The following is a 23,472-nucleotide window of genomic DNA, read 5'->3' on the forward strand; positions in this document are numbered from 1 at the left end:
CCAGAACTGCAACCTACCTGGAGTCTCCAGAAGTACAAGGTGTCAGGATTTCAGAGACTGCAATGGTAAAGGATTCTGAAACATGACCCACACTTAATAAGAATCACAAGCTGAAGTGTTGTGAAATACATGAAGACTGTTTATAGATAACCTATCTGTCTGAAGGCTTTATAGACAGATTAAGAGGTTAAGAGTGACTCTTGAGGGACCAGCACCAGTTCAAGTCAGACAACAGCGGCGGTGGCGAGGGAATCGTGCTGTGAGCTGCTACTAACCATGAGCAAGACAGACCTCTCAGGGTAGGAGATTGACTAAAAATGAACTCCCAAACTTACTGCCAGATTCTGGAAGATAAATTCTTCAAACAGTGGTACGAGAGGACGTTGTTGCTTAGTACCAATGTTAGTATTTGCTTAGTCTTATGTAACTTTATTACTTTGAGTTTGATAAACTTAAATCATTTAAGGCCATTGGTTTCCTCAAGCCATTTAAGTAGCTATATAGTTATGACTTGGTTAGGGCTCGAGCACCGATGGTGTGAAGTCCCTGGGAGCAAAATCTGAAAACACAACAAGTGAGATATTTTGAATTTTCTCTGCAAAATATTTGCAGTTTTTGCCATTTCCAGATGTTATACTTTAACAAACTCCTCCTAGAGATTTTATCAGGTAAACATCATATTTGGTCAGTCTAATCTAAAGACCTTGGTGATGTTAAATTGTGAAGATCTTGAGTTTTTGCTGAAGAGTGTCGGTGGCAGCCTGACAAAATTCAATGTTTCGCTATGAAACAGGAAGTTGTTGTAACTCGAGCATAAAATGTCCGATCTTCCCCAAACTTCACGTGTTTTATTAGAGTTCTGACCTGAACACATCTATATGCCAATATTCAGTTAGTCATAGCGCCACCTGCGGGCAACAGGAAATGTCATGTTTTACACTGTGATTAACTCCTCATTGAGATTTAACCAGAATAACATCATATTTCGTCAGTCTAATCTTAAGGCCTTAGCGATGTTAAATTGCAAAGATCTTGAGTTTTCGTTGAACGGCATGTCCTTGGTGGCCTAACAAAGTGATGTTTCGCCATGAAACAGGAAGCTGTATGCCTGACTTACAACAATGTCCAACCTGCCCTAAACTTCACATGTGTGATAAGAGTCCTGGCCTGAAGACATCCACTTGCAAATATTCAGTTAGTCATAGCACCACCTGCTGGCAACAGGAAATGGCATGGTTTACACTGCAGTTCACTCCCTCAAACACATTTCAATATGCCATGAAGTACCAAACATGCTAGAAACGCGTTAAATCATGAAACACTTTGCTAAGTGCTAATGTATGCTATTATCGTCATGAAACAGGAAGTTGTTGTAGCTCAAGCATACAATGACCAATCTGCCTCAAACTTCACGTTTGATAAATGCCTTGGCCTGAAAACATCTACATGTCAAAATTTAGTTATAGTCATATCACCAGCAGCTGGTAGCAGGACGTGTTGCAAATACAAATCTCTGACGTAGTCATTCTATATTTATACACTTAAATGCATATTGCCCATCGTCCTCTGTTTTCCTAAAGCCACCGGGTGACAGTGGCACAGGTGCGAGGGCCCTTTCATCGCTGCTTACAGCTTTAATTAGATTTGTTACCTGAATTCAAACTGAATGAGTGGGATAAACTTAAAATCTTTAAGTTGAGTTTACTCTGATTGACTAAACCAACACTAAAATATAACTGAATTTGTTTTAAAACTTTAAATGGTTTAAGGCAATCGGTTTCCTCAAATGGTTTGAGTTACCTTAACTTATCGGGTTGTACAGTGTAAATTTGCACATAATGAGCAGTTGAACACGTGTGCCCAATGAAGTGGCTGGTGAGTATATTCTTTTGACATTAGGCATATATATGAGATACACTAAGAAATTTTGGATTCAGATTCCTCAATCAAACCAAACATGTATTATTGGCAGTAGCCAATTCCAACTTTATAAGCCACATCCATTCAGTTTCTGTTGCTATTTTTTTCTGCCCCATATTGACCTAGTTACAGTTAAAACTCCTACTCCAACCATCCAAAAAAACCTTCAGTTGAGTTTCATCTACTGTATTGTCCCTGCTCTTAAAAGCTTCTTCCTCTTTTTCCTTTTTGATCCCCCTTGATCACCAAGCTGTTTTTTGCCAAGCCAGCTTAACGTTTGCAAAGAAACCTTCATTTCTAGTTGCAGAATGTATTTTGATGTCTGCAGAGCTATTGTGACATCAGCACTCACATGAAGTGTCACTTCTCACAGTGCTGAAATAAATGTTTGTACTTAAGAAACAAACTAATCTGATCATGTCGTTTTGTGTTGTGTGACGCTTGAGCCATTGCTAGTTTGTGTTTTTGCTATGTGTCCTTGAACATGAGGCCTGGCAGAATCTAATTGGCAGTCAGTCAGCAGGTCATAATCAAAAACTGGAGGTAATACAAAGAAGCCAAGAGCATTTGGCGTGCAGCTCTAGTCAAGCAGATGGAGTTCGGGGTCTTAAATGCCATAGTTGTTCATTTATGCTCTACTCATTTAGGGATGCTACTTGACTAACCTTTTCTAAAGTATTTGGTTCAAGGTGGCACTGTGCTCAGTTATAAAAGGCCAAAGAAAAAAAAAAAAAAAAATTGAGTTCCCCAAATCAAGAAGAAAAACAAAAGCACTTTGTAATAATATGTCCCCTCAATTATGAAAATGTTTGGCATTCTTAACAATCGAGAGCAGAGTTTTATGTTATGATATGAATTCTTACCAATCATTTAACCAGAAGTTGTCTAGATTTGAGGAACTTATAGATGCATAGGAACGTAGAGTCTGTTCCAAACCCTAGTGACGTGCCTCAACACCTACTTTCTACATAGTCAGCTCTCTTCTAAGGCTACATGATGGAAATGGTTCCTCATAAGTGATGATTTGAAACACTCTTCATAACCAGGATCTCCGGTGACAGTTACTCTCGTGCCACACAATTAACACTCCTTATGAGATGTGCAAGAGATTCAACTAAGACTCATGCTGCCTTCATGTTCTCTCGGGAAGTTCCTAATTACGAGTTCGGAAGTTATAATTATGATGTTATGTGCATTCAAGTGATTTTAATTTAAATTAGTAAAATGGACACTTTGTGCATTTTCACGCTGTATTTCTCTTTTCCTTTTTCACTTCCTGACAAAGACAGGAAGCTTTTTAGCACTAGTGTGACATAATAAAGAGCAAAGGATGCATGTTAGGTGTATAATTGATGCTTTATCACTGTGTTTTATCATTTCCATGTTGCCACAGAGTTGCTTCTTTTTTCTTTTCATTAACAGTACACAAAATGTGTAATATAAAATAATATTAAAAAAAGCTTGGTTATGACCAGTTGACTGCCAATTAGATTCTGCCAGGATTATGTAATTATCAACTTATAAAGTTGTTTCTTAAAGAAAAGTCCTATTAATTGTGCAATTATAATTGCATTCATGTCATATTACATTCATTAATGACTTTGAAGGCAACATCATAGTTGATTAATTGGCTTTCATGGCAGGATGTGGCTAAGACAACAACTGTAATCTAATATGCTAACATGTACACTGTACTGACAAATAATGGATGTTTTGTTTATGTGTTAATTAGATTAAACTGGTTAGCAATGCTAAAATGTTATCCAAGTTTGCTTATTAAGTATGAAAGTACTGAATGTTATATTAATATTAGGGCTGTCAAATGATTACAATTTTTAATTAAATTAATCAGAATTTTCAGTGGATTAATCAGGATTAATCACTATTTGCAATTACACCTGAATCCTAACCATTTTTTTTTTTTCTGAAATGCATACCAAAAGATAAATAACATACATAACAGTTAATTTAGTCTTAGTCTTAGTCTTGTGCCAAATGTCCTTGTTAGTTTTAGTCATATTTAGTCATTCACATATCTTTTTTTGTTAGTTTCTTGATAACAGACCGCTGCTAACTATAACACACCGTCACCATGAAAAACAGAGCGTTGCCATGAACACACAGGATTCTAACCGTAGAGACGGAGCGCACTATTTTCTTTAGCGGAAGCAATACAATCGTTTTTTAAATCAATAAACTCCTTTTTAAATCATAATTTTGTGTCAAATTATTGATTTATTTGGTAGGTAGCAATGTAATAAGCGGGATCCGAACTCGTTCTGAATATTTTAAAGGTGTAACAGCTGATGAAAAAGCAGAGACGATTGTAGACGAAAATTAAGAGAGATTTTATCTTAGTTTTTATTTTATGCAAAACATTTTCGTCTCGTCTTTTTTCGTCAAATTCATGTTAATTTAGTCTTAGTGAGCGTTTTTGGACAGTGGTGCAGTCTTGCCATCGTCTCGTTTTAGTCATGAAAAAAAAGGTCGTTGACGAACATATTTCGTCTTGTCTGACGAAATTACACTTGGTTTAATTCATTCCAGAAAATAATCAAAGCAATGTTATTTGATAAGTTACAGACTGATTTACCTGCATGGGTAGGATTTACCATACAAGCTTGAACAGCTCCGGTGAAATTGAAACTCCTTGTTACAAATCTTGCAAATAACCTTGTACTTGTTAACTGTACCATCGTCATTCTTTTTATATTTGAATCTGTCAATAGGCCCACTTTGCTCACCTTGCTCCATCTCGCCTCTAGCTCCCAACCACTTCCCTGACTTTCCTGACCTGAATAATTTGTCACACTGCGCATGCGTGAAATGCGTTAAAAAAATTGACGTAATTAACAACAAACAACTAATTAACGTCGTTAACACGCTTTTTTTGACAGCCCTAATTAATATAATTCTTCATCAGAGCCGATAGCCTAGTGCCTAGTGGGCAGCGCTGCAACATTTAGTGTGATTGCCCTTCAGGCGACCCGGCTTGTTGACCTTTCCCAAACTTGTCCCCCTCTTTCTCCCACTACTCTATACTATCAACTATGCAATAAGTGCAAAAAATGCAGTTCATATATTCAGTATATTGCCATTCTTTCAAGTTTAGAATTTACGTTTTTGAAGTTACCAGCCAATTTGGTGAGCCAGTTTTTACTGTCATTTAGAGTTAATTTTTGAACCCCCAATTATATTAATGAGAAAAGTGTTCAGCATATTATCTTCATGAGGTCAGTGTGTTCAGAAACGATACAGAATGATTCTCCTCAGCACATTTCCTCCGTCTGATCAGTCACAAACAAACAAACACACACCTGCATCTCCCACCCCTGGAGCAGTAGCACGTTGTGTTTGCAGATTTCCACAGAGACCCGGCACCACACAACATGGACAAAACCACTGCTGTGTTTCTAATTACAGTGTTAATTGCAATCCAAAGTGGGGATGGATTAGGATGGAGTTTTTTTTTTCTTCTTCTTCTTCCCCCTTTGTTCTCAGCATGTCTCTGGAGAAACCACCAGCAATCAGGTCGAGTTTTGGACCTGGTGAAGGAACTAATTTAGTGAATGACTCCCTGTAAGAATGTCTCCATATGTTGTTTTTGATATACACTACTGGTAAAAAAAAAAAAGAAGAAAAGTTTGGAATAATTAAGATGTTATGTTTTTGAAAGAAGTATCTTATGCTCACCAGGACACATTTATTTGATCAATATTAAATAAATGAAATATTATTACAATTTAAAATAACTGTTTTCTATTGGAATACATTTTATTCCTGTGATGCAAAGCTGAATTTTCAGCATCATTACTCCAGTCTTCAGTGTCACATGATCATTCAGAAATCTTTTTAATATGCTGATTTGCTCAAAAAACAATAATCTTAATATTATCAACATTAGGAACAGTTGCTGATTAATATCTGTAAAAGATTACAATGATTTCTTTTTTTAAATAAATGCTGTTCTCTTGAACTTTCTATTCATCAAAGAATCCTGAATAAAATGTATCAGTTTCCATAAAAATATTAGACTGCACAAACTGTTTTCAACATTCATAATAATGAGAATCGTTATTAAAATTGAGCACCAAATCAGCATAGTAGAATGATTTCTGAAGGATCACGGTTGAGGTTAGTGGCCTGTCGGAGCGCCAATTTTCCCTCATGTTGCCTCAAATCACTACCTCTCTTTGAAAATGTATGACTTCTGTTTGCTTTTGTGAAAGGCTCTTCATTCTGTCTGACGTTTGTCCAAGCTGATGGACCTTGGAGAGCTTTTCTCACCCATGAACCCAACAATCCATTGCACAGGCATCAAGATGAATTGGAAAAAAAGCGGTAAAAAGAAAATACTGCAGAAATGCCATGGCAACATATATTAAAAGCTGACCTCCACTGTCACGGGCCATTCAGTGTCACGTCAAATGAAAGATACACATCAGCTGAGAGGAAGTGACGGGTTTATCTTCAGGTTCAGGCAAGCTGGGATGTGGAAACATATGGCTGGAGAAAAAAGAAATCAGGAGGACTCTAATGTGATTGTTTAAGGTACATTGAACAACTTGTGACAATTCTCTCAGCTCATGTATTTATTCATTCAATGTCTGTTCTTCACTTGGTGATAATTGTTTGAATTGGTGCAGCAAATGTTATTGCTTTTGTGTACGTAGGGAGATTAATTCATGCGGCGTTCCCCTATGTATGAGTGGGTGTCTTATTTTTTTCTCTATGTATTCTTATTTTCATCTCTCTCCGGCTCGGTTTCCTTTTTTCATTCAGTTTGTCTGCCTCTTAGCCTGTCTCTGTGTCTTTTACTAATTGTCTCTCTCTTGCTCTCATTTTCTGATTTCTAAAGCATATGATTGTTGTATTAGAGAAAAAGAGCTTTAAGCAAAAAGGTGAAAGTTGGAACTGCATAGATTGGTCAGTATGGTGGTGTATACATATACTGTATTGACTATTAGTAATTCTGCAACTATAGTCGACATATTTGAGCAGCTACAGGTTGGGCAGCACTGCTTTTGTGTTATTGATCCTTGTAAGGGGAAAGTACAGAGCAGGATGAGGAAAAACTTAATATTAAGGAGTTGTCATTTGGCAAAATGCTAAAAAGCTGTGTTTAGTTGTTTATTGTACCACCGTGACGCTTCAAAAGAAGAGATTGTAAAACTAATCCATAAGAATTGAGCGGTTTAGTCCAAATTTTCCGAAGAAACATGATTGCTATATGATGAACAGATTGAATTTAGGCCTTTATTCACATATAAGCACACACATCGGTTATTGAATTTAGGCCTTTATTCACATATAAGCACACATGTCGGTTATGGTAAATGGAAGCTCAATCATGTTTGCTTGATGTGCAAGAACCAATGAGGCTGCATGCGAAATCGAATACTTCCCTGCTATACAGGCAAAAAAACTACATGTGACAAAATAAGTATGTCTGAATTCACAGTACTTATAAAACAGCACTCCAGCACAATTCTGAAGTGTGCATATGATGGACACTTTACTATCCCATGAGGCCACGGGAGAGGATTTGTGAATGGCAGTGAAGCGAGGCAACTGACACTAGTAGGTCACGTGATAAGGGCAACATGGCAAAAGTAGTACGTCCGTATTACTTTCCATTCATACTAAAGAGAACGTACTTTTTAGCGGCCGTGAAGTAATTACTTAATCAAAATAAATATCTATACTGAAGAGTCAAAGTGGTGTATTGTCAATGGTGGGACAGAAATCTCTCAGCTTTCATTAAAAAGATCTTAATTTGTGTTCCGAAGATTAACAAAAGTCTTATGGGTTAAATTCAAATCAGTGTTTTATCATATAAGAGATATGAAATTTACAGGGACAACAGTTTAAAAAGTTTACTTCATTATACAAAAATGATTTGACAGCAGAATGGACAATTTTAGTCGTGCTGCTCTCCCCTCGTCCTGCACCTGTAGTTCACACTCCTCTCTCTCACCTTTTCATCAAATCCAAACACTCATCCATTTTCAAATGGTGCTAGAATAATGCTTTTTGAACACTATAGCTGCATTGGCTTTGGACTTTTTATTGCCTGGGTATTTAATGGTTTTGCAGGAATGTTGGACTTTGATCAGGCCAGCTGAGCGTTTGATGTGTGATTTAGAGCAGCGTGATGCTACTGGATGAACACTTTGAATTTAAACTCTGAGAGAATAGAGGCAGTTGAGTGTGCATGCTCAATGAATAAAGGGATCTCTCCTGTATACACAAAGTATGGGGTCAGTACAATTTTTTTTAAAGAAACTAGTACAGTTATGTTACAAAATAAATCTACTTCAAATACATGCTGTTCTTTTGAACTTTCTATATATCAAAACCTGAAGAAAAAAAAAGTATCTGTTTCAATAAACATTAAGCAGCACAACTGTTTTCAACATTGATAACAATGAGAAATGTTTCTTGAGCAGCAAATATGGCATATTAGTATGATTTCTGAAGGATCTTGTGACACTGAAGACTGGAGTAATGATGCTGAAAATTCATAACCCGAATTCTGGAAATGTTGGGACGTTTTTTTGTTTGTTTGTTTGTTTAAATTTGAATAAAATGAAAACTAAAAGACTTTCAAATCACAATAAGGCATAGATAACATAACAAATGTTTAAACTGAGAAATTTTACACTTTTTTCCACTAAATAAGCTCATTTCAAATTTGATACCTGCTACAGGTTTCAAAAAAGTTGGCACGGGGGCAACAAATGGCTGAAAAAGCAAGAAATTTTGAAGAAAAGATTCAGTTCTGTCATCTAGCAACTAATTAAGTTAATTAATATCAGGTCTGTAACATGATTCGCTATAAAAGGGATATCTTAGAGAGGCAGAGTCTCTCAGAAGTAAAGATGGGCAGAGGCTCTCCAATCTGTGAAAGTGCGTAAGAAGATTGTGGAATAATGTATTGTGTTCCTCAATGTCAAATTGCAAAGGCTTTGCAAATCTCATCATCTACAGTGCATAACATTATCAAAAGATTCAGAGAAACTGGAGAAATCTCTGTGCGTAAGGGACAAGGCCGAAAACCTTTATTGGATGTCCGTGGTCTTCGGGTCTTCAGACGACACTGCATCACTCATCGACATGATTGTGTGAATGACATTACTAAATGGCCCAGGAATACTTCCAGAAACCACTGTCGGTAAACACAATCCGCCGTGCCATCTGCAGATGCCAACTAAAGCTCTTTCATGCAAAAAGTAAGCCATATGTGAACATGGTCCAAAAGCGCCGTCGTGTCCTGTGGGCCAGTGCTCATTTAAAATGGACTGTTTCAAAGTGGAAAAGTGTTCTATAGTCAGACGAGTCCAAATTTGACATTTTTGGAAATCACAGATGCCGTGTCCTCCGGGATAAAGAGGATGGAGACCTTCCAGCGTGTTATCAGCATTCAGTTCAAAAGCCAGCATCTCTGATGGTATGGGGGTGCATAAGTGCATGCGTTATGGGCAGCTTGCATGTTTTGGAAGGCACTATGAATGCTGAAATGTATATAAAGGTTTTAGAGCAACATATGCTCCCCTCCAGATGATGTCTATTTCAGGGAAGGCCTTTTGTATTTCAGCTGGACAATGCAAAACCACATACTGCAGCTATTACAACAGCATGGCTTCATTGTAGAAGAGTCTGGGTGCTGAATTGGCCTTCCTGCAGTCCAGATCTTTCACCTATAGAGACCATTTGATGCATCATTAAACAAAAAATAGGTCAAAGACGACCAAATTCCAACACCAAAACTCCAGAAACTCATGACCTCGATGCCCAGACGTCTTCAAACTGTATTGAAAAGAAGAGGAAATGCTACACCATGGTAAACATGCCCCCGTCCCAACTATTTTGAGACCTGTAGCAAGCATCAAATTTGAAATGAGCTCATTTTGTGCATAAAATTTTAAAATTTCTCAGTTTAAACATTTATGTTATCTATGTTCTACTGTGAATAAAATATTGGTTAATGTGATTTGAAAGTCTTTGTTTTCATTTTATTCAAATGTCAAAAAACGTCCCAACATTTCCGGAATTCGGGTTATATTAAAATAAAAACACTTATTTTAAATGCAAAAATATTTAACTATATTACTGTTTACTGTATTTTTGATCAAATAAATGCAGCCTTGGTGAACATAAGAGACTGACTGAAAGTAAAATAAATTTTACTGACTGTAAACTCGCAGTATATATACATACTGCAAGTATATGTGTATATTTTTTGCGTAGTCAGTAGGTTATCTGCCTAATTTTTTTTGAAAAACTGTTAACCTTTAGATGACGTCAAAGCGTAATAGACATGGGCTAAAACCCACAAAACTTTAGTTTTGACTTATTGAAGTTTTACTTGCATGATGAACAGGTTAGAGAGAGAGTTTCTAAATCTAAATTATGATTTTGATTATGACCAATTATGATATGACCCTTGTACCCTTGTCGGTCTTGTTGTGTTGCATATATTGATATTTCATGAGATGAAGCCTCCGTATAAGCTGTGCACTTTCATTGACTGACTCTGATCTGCACTTCATTAAACCCCATTAGCAAACACACATGTGCCGCCACACTCAGGATGAAGGTCACACATTTGCAGGCTTACACAGACATTGACAGGATAGATAATGCATGGATTATGAGCAGAATTCCTGCGTTCTCCTCATGGAACTCGTTCTAGGAAGAAGAGGGTAGAGGAGAAACGGCTGGTAATCAGGGAGGAGGAGTGTAGGCAGTGATTGTGGAAGGGGAGAGGAGAGTCCTCCACGGCGGGCCGCACACCTCATCATTTGCAGGGCAGCGTTGAGCGCTCGGGGGTCTTGCTGGAGGACCCGTATGATTGGGTTGATGAGAGGGTTTTGTTGCGCTGGAGAGGCAGCGTGTCACTGCCTGCTGTAAGAAAGATTATCTCCCATAACTGCCTTCCCACACACTCACACAAGTGTTTCAGAATATGAAGGGATGCTGATTCAGAGATGGTGGGGTAAAGAGTAGTAGTGCATTGTACTACAGGAATATTCCTAATTGACTTAAAGGATTATTTCACTATAAAATGAAAATGACCCCAAGCTTTACTCACCTTCAAGCCATCCTAGGTGTATATGACTTTCTTCTTCCTGATGAACACAATCAGAGTTATATTAATAAATATCCTGACGCATCCAAGCTTTATAATGGCAGTGAACGGGACCAACGAGTATGAAGCTCAAGAAAGTGCATCCATCCATCCATTATAACATATAACAAGTTATACAGTAAAATTTCTAGCTTCCATCAGACTGCCTTCCATATTCAACTTTTTCATAAGTTGAATATGGAAGGTGTAGAAAGTAAGCGTTTTGAACTGCGAGAGGCATTACACTTTCTTCCTAAGTTGAATACGGAAGGCGGCCTGGCAGAAGCTAGATATTTTACTTTTGTATCTTGTTAAATATGGATATTTTTCTTACACAAACACATCACTTAGCTTCAGAAGGCCTTTATTAACCCCCCCGGAGCCGTGCGGAGTACATTTATGATAGATGGATGCACTTTCTTGAGCTTCATACTCATTGGCCCCATTCACTGCAATTTAAATGGGGGGTCTTATAAGGGTAGGGTACAACGGGGCTAAAGGTGCCCAGGGGGCAAAAGACGCCTTTGATTTTATTTTCCTCTAAACCACTAGGTGGCACAAAAACTTGACATAGAACTTTCCTAAATATCCGCTTTTCAAAATGCACGTGAACATTTGTCTGATCCTTGATGCAATCGCGGGCAGCAGCGCATAGTTGATTCTGAGGTAGTTTGATCTAATATTTGATGTTTTTTAAAATGTTGTTGATTTAAGTAGCAAATGAGAATCGATTAAATTAATGTTTGTATTTTCAGACAAAGTCTTCTTAATGATTTTCAGTTTTGTTCAAGGTAATTAAAGCAACAATTTTTCGGAAGGATATGTAAAAGTATGGTATTTGGGGTAAAAAGCGCATCTGCTGTTGGGGCAAAAGGCACAATAATTAACATGATAATGAATAGCTGGCTGACTATTCCATTTGTTGACATGATATGGCTAGATTCAGATGGTAAATATCATATATCAAATTGTGTATCCACCTTAGAGATAATACCCATATTTATAACAAAGCAATCATATTTAAAAATCATAATAAAATATCACTTATTGTTACTACTGTAAATCTATATTAGTAAATATTATGGGATCTCCTTCAATGCTATCAGAATCTTTTACTTTTTAAAATAATTTTGTTTCTGTATTTTTAAAATATATTTTTATATTAACATTTTAGTGACAGTAGCCTATATTTATTGAACGGAAATGCATTATTTTATTTATAAAAATAAACAGAAAATAGTACAAACTTTGCTAAAGTGATTCTTTTGAACAAGTGTTAACCTAGACATTATTAAAAACATAATATTTTAGCTAAAGTATTTATATCAATACTGCGTGCCTTTTACCCCATGTGTGGGGTATACATTTATACGATTTTTAAACAAAATAAACCACTTTAATGAATAATTTTCCACACAAAATCTGTTTCTCCATCAATATTCAATACAAACATATATATTTTTTCTGCAATCATACACTTTGAGAGTAGTGAAAAGCACATTTTTCTTTAGGTGTCTTTAGCCCCGTTGTACCCTACTTGTGAACTTAAATAATGAACTGGTTGTTTCAATAAGTACTGTACAGTGTTTCCTTTACTCTTCACTTAAAAAACTATGTCTATAAAGGGTAATATTTTATGTATTTGAGGTCTGAGATGTGGGAACGGAGAAGAGAGAGGAAAAACAGTTTCCAGTTTAGCTCAGTTTTGCTGTCTAATCCGCCAATTTTGTCTTAAATAGCCTCCATAGCACTTCATATTTTATAAAATGAGATTTTGACCAAATGTTGCAACAATATGTTATTTATTTCGTGAAAAATTACAGTTTTGGACATTTAAGATAATAAAAATTAAATGAAAAAATCCCTTAAAATAACTACAAATGAGCATGTAAAGCAAATATCTTTTAAAAAAATTCCGTGCGAAACATGCCCCCGCCCCACGCAATGTTTTCACCCTTTTCCCTTTTACCTGTTTGCATCCTTGATAGTATGAGTGTGTATATTATGAATGTAATCTTTATGTACTACATTTGTCATTTTGCCCTTATCAGTTGCGTCAGTTGTGTTGTGTTGTGCCGCGTCACCGCCATTCACATATCCTCTCCTGTGGCCTCATGGGATAGTAAAGTGTCCATTGAATGCACACTTCAGAATCTCGCTGGAAGGTCATCTGGGTACATTTTGCCTACTCTTTTATGAGTACTGTGAATTCTGACATACTACTTTTGTCACATACTGTTTTTCACCTACTATAAAAGTATGCGATTTTGGATGCAGAGATTAGAAATTAGTTTACACTAAATACACCAATATTAGAAGTCTAAGATATAAACATTAAATACATTGCATTATTTAAATAGTACAACCTTATTGCTTTGTTAGCATAGTATGTGTTAGCATGAATCATTTGCCAACCCTCTTGTGTATATCCCATAAATTTCATAACAGGTGAAAATGTTCCTCGGTTACTTTCTTTTTTTTTTCTACTTTAAACCCCTCTGGCTTGCTTGCCTGTTCATCTTCCATTGTTAATGCATTACTGTGCACATTTTGTTCATTTTATCTAACTATTCAAAATAAGTTCTATGAAACTGGCAGCAACAGTGGCAAAGAGCATTTTTTATTTAAAGTTTGACTATTTCTTTAAATTCTCACTGCAGTTTGTGCAAGTTTGAAGAGTGTGGGAGGTGTATACTGGTGGCAGTGTATATGTCATTGTGTTTTTCTCATATTTCATTTACACTCTGTCATTCGTTCCTTGCTTATGAGTGCTGACGCAAATATTAACTATTTTGTCATGCTATTCATCAGGTCAAGGTGAGGTCACCTGCAGTTGTTAAATCACCATATCCACCCTTGAAATGTTTTTCCTCGCATACATGCAATAAAGCAAGCGGTGAACACAATAGACAGGAGAGAGTTGGGGAGGGCCGGCTCGTAGGATTGTGATTGTCATGCTGTGATTAATTTCGTTTACTGTAATGGAAATCATCCACAGGACTGAGGGCGTCTATTATTTTTTTAGGGGGTTCTTTCAGGTAACTGGATAAGTTCAGAAGCGTGAAAACTATCGGGGGTCCATGCTCAGGTAATTGACTGTGGCCGATGATGAACTCTTTTGCTCCACCCGCAATGCAAGGCCACTGTGACCAGAACTGCAGAAAAAAATTTTGAAAGGCAAGGTGAGGAGAGGACAGGATGAGGGGGTGTCACTGAATGAATACATTAATTATCGTGCGCACAAGGGAGTGATTAAAAATGGTTCGGGGAGTGAAAAAATGCAAATTAAAGAAATGAAACCTGTGATTTTCTCTTTCATGTGAGGAAAGAGCAGTTTTAAAATGAAATTGCTGCAGCAGGAGGGACTCCCTCAATCTATGCCTTCATATGAGCGAGCACCGAGTAAATATGTGTGTTTTTTTTTTTTTTTTTTTTTTTTTTGCTAGGTGAGTGAGCTGATGTCTGAGACTTCAGTGACTGTGGATTAAGTTAACCTTGTTAACTCATGCGGTTCTGGTAAATGCATATGCCCATTTTCCCCTGTTTGTCTGCAGTAGACGCAATAATACGTTTGCTGTACAGTCAGACGCTGTAAGTATAGGGTGACCAGATGTCCCGTTTTTCCCGGGACAGTCCCGTATTTCAGCTCTATTTTTAGTGTCCCGACTTATTACTAAAAAATCATGTTTTTTTTTTTTTTTGTTATGACTGATAGAATGAGTAGTAGTAGTAGTAGTAGTAGTGGTGGTGGTGGTGTTCTTTCACGTGAAAACAGCCAAATCAAATTAGTCGTAGAACAAAATTACCATCCAATCACAATTCGTTATCGATTAACTTGCCGATAGTGAAGGCGGGATAGGCGGAATCACGCTGAATGACACACACCAGAAGTGCTCTCTCTCTCTCTCTCCCTCTCTTTCCTTGCACACGATTCAGTTCTCTCAGCACGCAGTCAGTTCTCATTGCACTGAAAAATGTCCATCGTGTGAAGTATCTCATGTACAGTCGGATATGGCTTAAAGGATTAGTTCACTTTCAAATAAAATTTTCCTGGTAATTTACTCACCCCCATGTCATCCAAGATGTTCATGTCTTTCTTTCTTCAGTCGAAAAGAAATTAAGGTTTTGGATGAAAACATTTCAGGATTATTCTCCTTATAGTGGACTTCAATGGACTCCAAATGGTTGAAGTTCAAAATTACAGTTTCAGTGCAGCTTCAAAGAGCTTTAAACGATACCAGACGAGGAATAAGGGTCTTATCTAGCGAAACGATCGGTCATTTTCGAAAAAAAAATTACATTTATTTGCTTTATATAAACAAATGATCACCTTCCATATGGTTCCGCCAAAACTACACTTTCGTATTCTTCAAAAAGCTTACGCAGTATGTCCTACGCCTTCCCTATTCAACTTACGGAACGAACGCAGTGCCAGTTCCATTTTTTTTTCAAGTATTTATTATGCTAATAATAATACCATTTTGCATTTAAAATGTATTATCATATTGTTGTATATTCATAAACAATGAAAATATAACAATAGCTTTATGTTGTGCCATTTTTAATTGCGTCATCTTCTGTTTTATCAATACAAAATCAATACAAATTATTCATGTCTTAATGTTGTCTTTTCTCTGATCAATATGTTTTTTTTTTCTTTTTCTTTTGCCTCAAATCAAAGTTTGTAATGTTGTGATTCATCTCAGATTTGATTATAGTTTTAAACTCTTGTTTAATCCCTGAGGAGAAAAATGAATGGTACAAAAATATTTTAATTATTTGCACTCTTTAGTGTTTATAATTCTTTAAGCTATAAAAAGGTTTAAAGGTGCCCTAGAATTAAATATTGAATTTATATTGGCATAGTTGAATAACGAGAGTTCAGTACATGGCAAAGACATACAGTGAGTTTCAAACTCCATTGTTTCCTCCTTCTTATATAAATCTCATTTGTTTAAAAGACCTCCGAAGAACAGGCGAATCTCAACATAACACCGACTGTTACGTAACAGTCGGGATCATTAATATGTACGCCCCCAATATTTGCATATGCCAGCCCATGATCAAGCCATTAGACAAGGGCAGAACGTCTGGATGTGCACAGCTGGATCATCAGACTAGGTAAGCAAACAAGAACAATAGCGAAAAATGGCAGATGGAGCAATAATAACTGACATGATCCATGATAACATGATATTTTTAGTGATATTTGTGAAATGTCTTTCTAAATGTTTCGTTAGCATGTTGCTAATGTACTGTTAAATGTGGTTAAAGTTACCATCGTTTTTTTAAATACTTGCAGTCTGTATAATGCATAAACACAACTTCATTCTTTATAAATCTCTCCAACAGTGTGTAATGTTAGCTTTAGCCATGGAGCATAGCCTCAAACTCATTCAGAATTAAATGTAATACATCCAAATAAATACTATACTTACATGATCCGATGTATGCAAGCAGCATGCATGACGAACGTCTTGTAAAGATCCATTTTGAGGGTTATATTAGTTGTGTAACCTGTGTTTAATCAATCAACAAATGTGCAGCTCAAATATATACTTATAATAATTTGTCAGCAGCTAACACACACACATTTGAAAATGTTCATGCTATATTTCTGTAAAAAAAAAAATGCCGTTTGATGTTTTTTGATGATTTATAATGATTCATGTGGTTAAGTGTCCCAATACTTGTATATTTTGAAATGTTTACTCTGCAAAATCATTTAATCAAGGCTGTATGAGAGCAGTTGTTGGTGAGGGAAGTGCATCATGTGCATTTTTAAACTGACATACAGCTTCCTTTCTGCCAATCCTTCTCTTTCTCTAGGGCTTATGTATTCCTAAACCAGCCTCAGCATCAACCCATCTCTCTTTCGGACTTATTCACCGTCTTTCTCTCACACACACACCCCATCCGTCACTCATCACTAGCTATCGCCTCCGCCCCCATCTGACGTCTTTTACCAAGAGACACTAATCTCTAATCAGCTTAAATGCGTTTTTGCATCAAAATATTTAATCAGCGTTTTTGAAAGGGGTGAGTTTGCGGCGAGGAAAAGGCTCAGGATATTGGTTTAAGCTCGGACCTGAGATTTCCTTTGGTTCTCTTTGATGTTAAATTTTGCTGAGATCTCTGTCCCAGTTTCATGCCATAACATTAAATGGAAGTCATGGAATCGTGTGATGATGCACTTTATGCAATTGCAATTACTGTACATATACTACTGTTCAAAAGTTTGGGGACTGTAAGATTTTTCATTGTTTTTTGAAAGAAAATTCTTCTGCTTAGCAAGACTGCATTCATTTGGATTAAAAAAACAGTAATATTGTGACATGTTTACAATTTAAAATGCATTGCCTCTATTTTATTATATTTTAAAATGTCATTTATGCATGTTATGGCAAAGCTGAAGTGCTCCAAGGTTCAATGTCACATGATCCTTCAGAAATCATTCTTATATGCTAATTTGCTGCTCAAGAAGCATTTCTTATTATTATCAATGTTTTTGTGGAAACCGTGTGTGTGTGTGTGTGTGTGTGTGTTTTGATGAATAGAAAATGAATTTTAATTTTAACATTCATAAATATATTTACTGTCACATTTGTTCAGCTGAATCCTGGTTGAATAAAATTATCTTTAAAAAAAATTCTTACTGACCCCAAACTTTTGAACAGTAGTGTATTTCCAACGCTCAATGAGTGATTTCAGTTAATCTGTGTTGTATACCATAACATGCACTGAACAATTTAAAGCAGCACAATGGAACACTTGCTCACGGTTCCCCCATGTGGTTGATAAGCACAATAGTCTGTTACCAGTGTCATAAATACTGTCGCTGTATAAGCTTCCCCGTGGGCAGTGCAGTACACGTGAATTTGTTGACTAAGCTGACGGAACCGGCGAATGCAGAAATCGCGTTTGGAAACCGTGTCCACCGACCAGGTAAAGTAGCCCGTGTTACATTAGATCATAACGTGCAAGCTATCGAGACCGGTGTTGTGCCGAATTTCGACTCCCTGCCAAATTATTACCCCCCTTGTTAAAGTTGCTATCTGATTGCCTAATCCTAACCCCACCCCTAATCCTAACCGCTCCCCCACACTGATATCCTAAACCTACCATTACTAGGGGGGTAATAGTACGGTGGGGGTAGGAATTCGGCACAAAACCGGTAACATTACCTTATCTCTCGGTTACCTTGCGGTTATAAATTTTGAACCAGTAGTTTGCCAATGAACAACCTAAACCCAAGCTAATAACAAATAAGCTCAAAAGTACAGAACGGTAAGGAAAAATGTATATACTGTATATAAAGGCCCCGATATACTTCAAAAGAAATCGAATAACGACCTGATGTGATGTCATTTCGAACAAAATCAGGCCAAAACGAAGTTCATTTTGTGTTCTTTTTGGAAGTTCGAAACAGTTTGCCACAGCGAACTTTCAGGAAAAGTTCAATCCAGTTGCAAAACACCTTCGTACTACCATTGGTCCATAACGATAACGTAACAGGAGGTGTGCGCCGAGGCTCCTCCTTCTTTCGCGTGGAAGTCTTCTCTGACTCATTTCATCTGTAGAGTTTGTTGAGGTAAAATCTCCGCCAAGAAAACATGAACACACTGGATAGCCGCTTTATAGTACAAAAGTTGTGTTTCTAATGAAATGAGACACTGACACTGTTTTTCATGTTTGATACTGTAAAGCTGCTTGCTTTTAAGCAATCTATTGAATAAAGTGCTATATAAATAAACATGACATGACTGGAGTGCTAATTTGCACAGCTCGTGCTAACATACTAATGCTAGACACTTTTCTTATGCTTTCTATAAAAATGCTTACAGTTTTCTCATTTTTGTTGTGTTTATTTTATTACCGAGAAGAAAGTGTACATCACGTATTTACATATTCATATAACCGTCACTCTCAGCAGTGTGGGTGGGGTCAGATGTTCGATTACAGTATATCGCTGGTCACGCATTTCGAAATTCGTTTTACTCCTAAACGCAAAAGAACTTTGTTTGAAGTATATCGGGGCCTTAAGACTTACAAATCCAGTAACAGGTAGCCTAGTTCTCCATCCGTTTTGCAACCCGTTGCTTCTTACAGCTCGCGCCACCGAGTGTAGGCCTGTCCGATATTGATTCGTGTTCAGCCTCGTGTCCGATCACTCTCTCTCTCTTTCGTTTCTTCGCTTCGTCCGACAAAACCCTCTTTGGTTTGTTTGCTGGCTCTGCCATGGCGTTGGTTTTGAGACTTGCAAAATAAATTGTTTCATCTTATAAGCTTTATAAGATAAGCTTTAGCTTCAGCCTACACCTTTTGGTCAATAAGAGTGTAAACATCTTGTTTTTTTTTAGTTTTTTTTTTCCTTTTTTGAATGATCTTGTAATTATTTTAATTTGTAAGGTTATGTATGTGTACATGCATGTGCACTATTGTATCTATCTGTAAGTTTTATGTTTTCCTGAGCAAAATGATGCGAAGGGAGTTTTGCTTGTTGCTTGTTGTAGTTAGCTGTTGGCTAACTCCACCCAGGCTACGAGTAAAATATGTGACGTATGCCGTAAAGCAGGTCGCACTCTTCTTGCAGAGTGTGGTTGTAGCTGCTAAGAGGCTGCTCAGGTAGCAGAGGCAGTTATATTCATTCGGTTAAGAGTTGTTCTACCACTAAAAACAATTTTAGAGACATTATTTTAAGGTCAAAAAACTACATAGTGTTGCTTTAACCATTTTCAATCAAGTTTGTTTTTCTCAGCAATAGTGTCATATTATAGATATATGTGACTACGGTAACTCATAGCACCTCCAAAGACCCTCATTAACTGAACCTACACATACACACACACATGAATTGAATTCTTTACATGGAAACTCAGTCTCTGTGCTGCATTATAGTGATGCAAGTCTGACCGATTCCATAGAGAAGGGTCTGCAGTTGCAGTCGCATGATATTAATTCAATGTAATATGCAATTAAATAGATTAATAAATAAACAAAAGCCACATGGCTAGAGGCGGATCTATTGTAATTGGATTGGGGTTGGACTAAATGCAATTGTATAGGACTCTGAAGGTCATAGTGGCCTGGCTGGTGATGGGAAATGGTTTTCAGATGGATGTTAACCAAACTAAAAATGACTGTTGTTTACATAGACCTCTACACCAGTGGTCCAAAACTGGTTTTACTTTAGTACTATAAACAGTTTTAGTTGAGTCACCACTCAATGTCCAGTGTAAAATATGGGTCCTAAAGGAACAAAAATGCCAAACTGGATTAAATTTCCATAATAATTGGGAGAAATTACCATAAAATGCATAGGCCTCAAAGCAAGCAAAATAATGGCAGTGGACATTTTTATTTTATGCATGAATTAATTGCATTTTCCCCTTCCTGTCTAGACCCGCAACCCATTTTGGGGTTGTGACCCACCAATTAAAAACCAGTGACCTACCAAACCTCCGTACTCAAATGTATGTGGCATTTATCCAGGTGTGTTACTATTCATGCAGCTAGCGATAAGGTTGAGAATTGCATTGAATTACGAATTTTGTTTTGGAACATGTGCTTTACATGAGCATTATTTATATAATATTTCACATAATGTTCACAAGCTATTATTATTTTTTTGATTGTGTGGTGTACCTAGTACTGAACTTTTGCTTTGTTCTGTCGAAAGTGCAACTTTAAATATCTTTAAATTACCTCTGCAGGAAATTTTGCAAAGATCAAATAAAGTGAGTTATGGACAGTTAGTTGTGTCTGTAAGACGGGGAGAGACACTGGGTCTGTTTGTACATTCTCAAAACTCACTTTTTCCTTTATTTATTTCACAGCTGCTTTTTCCTGTGACTTGCTTGTTAATAATTTAAAAGAAGTCAGCAATCAAAGGAACATGCAATTTACTGCCTTGTACTGTGGCTCATACATATTCAACTGAGGCGTATTTAGTTGCTGAGTGGGGCTGTGTCATGCTACAAGTCTCGACAAGAAATATAATCAACTTTCTTTTTTTTTTTCCCACTCAATCTTTTTGACAGTCCACTGTGAAAAACATCACACTCTGCCCTACTTTCATTCCTCTCCCTCTCTCATTCTATAATTTCATGTATTGCGTTTTTTTTTTCTGACCATATCTTCAAAACTCAACACCTACATTCATTTCACTAATTCCCACCTTAATATGTTACTGCATGATCAGTACTGCCTTAGCAACTGTTGTCATCTGTTATCTTTCCATACAAGCTTTTGCTCTTTGAAGTCAATAAAACTCCCAAAATGAGAACATTCCCAAATTAACACCAAAAGCAACCTCATTTGCTCTAAAGAAAATTAATGTCACTAACTGAATGTATTTTCAGTTTTTTGCACATGTCGATAGTAACTAACGAGTTCACAGTATCATAGTCAATGTGTTGTACATGAGGAATATTTCTAATCACTAACTATAATAGGATCACTTGTAATCACTTTGAGATGAAAATGAAAATGATTGGTTGATTCACAATCTCCGTAGTTTTTAATCACATTTCTGCATGATTTAATAATTTATTTTAAGCAAAATAGCAGATAAAAGATGCTGTGCAATGTCACACTTCATCTCATCCATCTGTCCTCATCATTATTGCTCTGTCAGGTCACAATAATTGTACAGGTAAGATAAGCAGGCAGTAATTAGATGGCCTAAAATGCCACCAAAAGCAGAATAATTTGTTTAAAAGACCTTGGCTATCTGGCTTGAGGACGCTTTGTTCTCTTTTAAAGGAAAGAAATGCTGGAATGATTTTTTTGTGATGTTTGCAACAATAGCTTATCACACATATGCTGTAAATCAAGCAGAATGTTTCAGTTTATTCTGTTGTACCTTTGACTTGATTCATATTTATACACTTGGCTAAGTCTTTGCTTGACCTTATTGTGACTGAAAAAGCTAACTGCATGTTTTGTCTCTGTTTATTTATTTACTGTGCTATACAATCCAGAAGAACTGAAAAAAAAAAAAAAGTATAATATTATTACCATGCCTTTTGAGATGGGACTGTTTATACTATGTTCACTATCAAGATTACGAAGCCCCTAAAGGGACAATTTCTGGTTTGTGTATACTAAAACCTATTTCATTTCACAAGATCAAATGTGAGATTAAACCCCTTTATTAAACCACTTTGTTGGATTTAACGAATCCTTACAGGTGGCAGAGAAAATCGTATTTTCTTCATTCAGTTCTAACAGCGCTTATTGCGAGCAGAGCCATAGACATAAAGGACTTTAGATATAAAGGGAGGCACATGTTTAAAAAAATTAAAACGAATAATTAGCTGGATTCATCCTAGACGAACTGGTCTAGCAAAGCCAAAATTTGAGCAAATACAGCTTTATTAATTCATGCGCATCCATACTCTCACTTTCTTCTTAGGCAGAGACCAGGGGCTTAAATCGCAAGGGGGTCAGGACCCCCTCCCCAATCTGAGTGCTGTCCCCCCCAAAAATATAATTAAAAACCACGTTAAGTATTGTAAATAAATTATATATACTTAATATAATTGTGTAAGTAGTAAAACAATACAAACGCAAAAGGGCATTTTAAGTTTAGAAACATTTTGAGTCACCCCTCCCTTGCCCCACAGTGGTTTGGTCCACCAAACACGGTTTTCCCGCGGAAATTGGGCTATTTTTATACTGTTGCTGTGGGTTGTCCCCCCCCCCCACCCCCCGAAACACGATTTTTACAGTGGGACCCCCTTGAAATGAGATGAGCAATGCGGGTTTTGTTGTGAAAACCTGGCAACCCTGAACAGTTCTTCAGACAGTAGTAGAACTCCTGTAAGTAGGCTGTCAAAGCTATTTTATTCAAAAACATCAGATGAAGTGATTATTTTCTCTTTAATACAGATGATGCTGAGTAATTAGTCATAAAAAATGATGATAACTGATGTATTTTTTTCTGTGAGTCCGCTATGTTAGCAATTATAATGTTACCTAGTTTGTTTGGTAGGTTTATGATAGATTGTTGGATACTAAGTTACCCACACCAACTACAACTAACATTGTGATAAGCATATGTGTGAACTGTAATAAGGCTAATAGATTTACTGTTGTGTGTTGGGTTTTCTTCTGTGCAAAGTTACATATATCCTTGTAAGTACAATTTTGACTGTATTATTTGTGTCCCCTTAAAAAAAATTTATCTTGAGAAATGTTATGTTTATTGTCCCTACCAAATGTCCCTATAAATGTCAATATTGGTTGGTTGGTTGATTTGATTTGATTGATTGATTCATTGATTGATTCATTAATCGATCTGGTTGGAGGAATTTTTTTAGGATGATAAATATACACTGTAAAAAAAAATCCCCGTAAAATTTACGCTAAAAAAAAAAAAAAAAACATCAGCCGTGGTTGCCAGAACTTTACCGTAAAAA

The 23,472-nt window shown here is 36.6% G+C and overlaps 1 protein-coding gene across 2 annotated transcripts in view; it reads left to right on the forward strand.

Moving 5' to 3' along the window:
* LOC125254062 (cholinesterase-like) overlaps positions 1-23,472 on the forward strand; it is an 83,086-nt gene that overhangs the window by 34,883 nt on the left and 24,731 nt on the right. The gene's annotated exons all lie outside the window — the stretch shown is intronic.

The sequence above is a fragment of the Megalobrama amblycephala genome, linkage group LG19, assembly GCF_018812025.1.
Source record: "Megalobrama amblycephala isolate DHTTF-2021 linkage group LG19, ASM1881202v1, whole genome shotgun sequence".
In the NCBI taxonomy this organism is placed as follows: Eukaryota; Metazoa; Chordata; class Actinopteri; order Cypriniformes; family Xenocyprididae; genus Megalobrama; species Megalobrama amblycephala.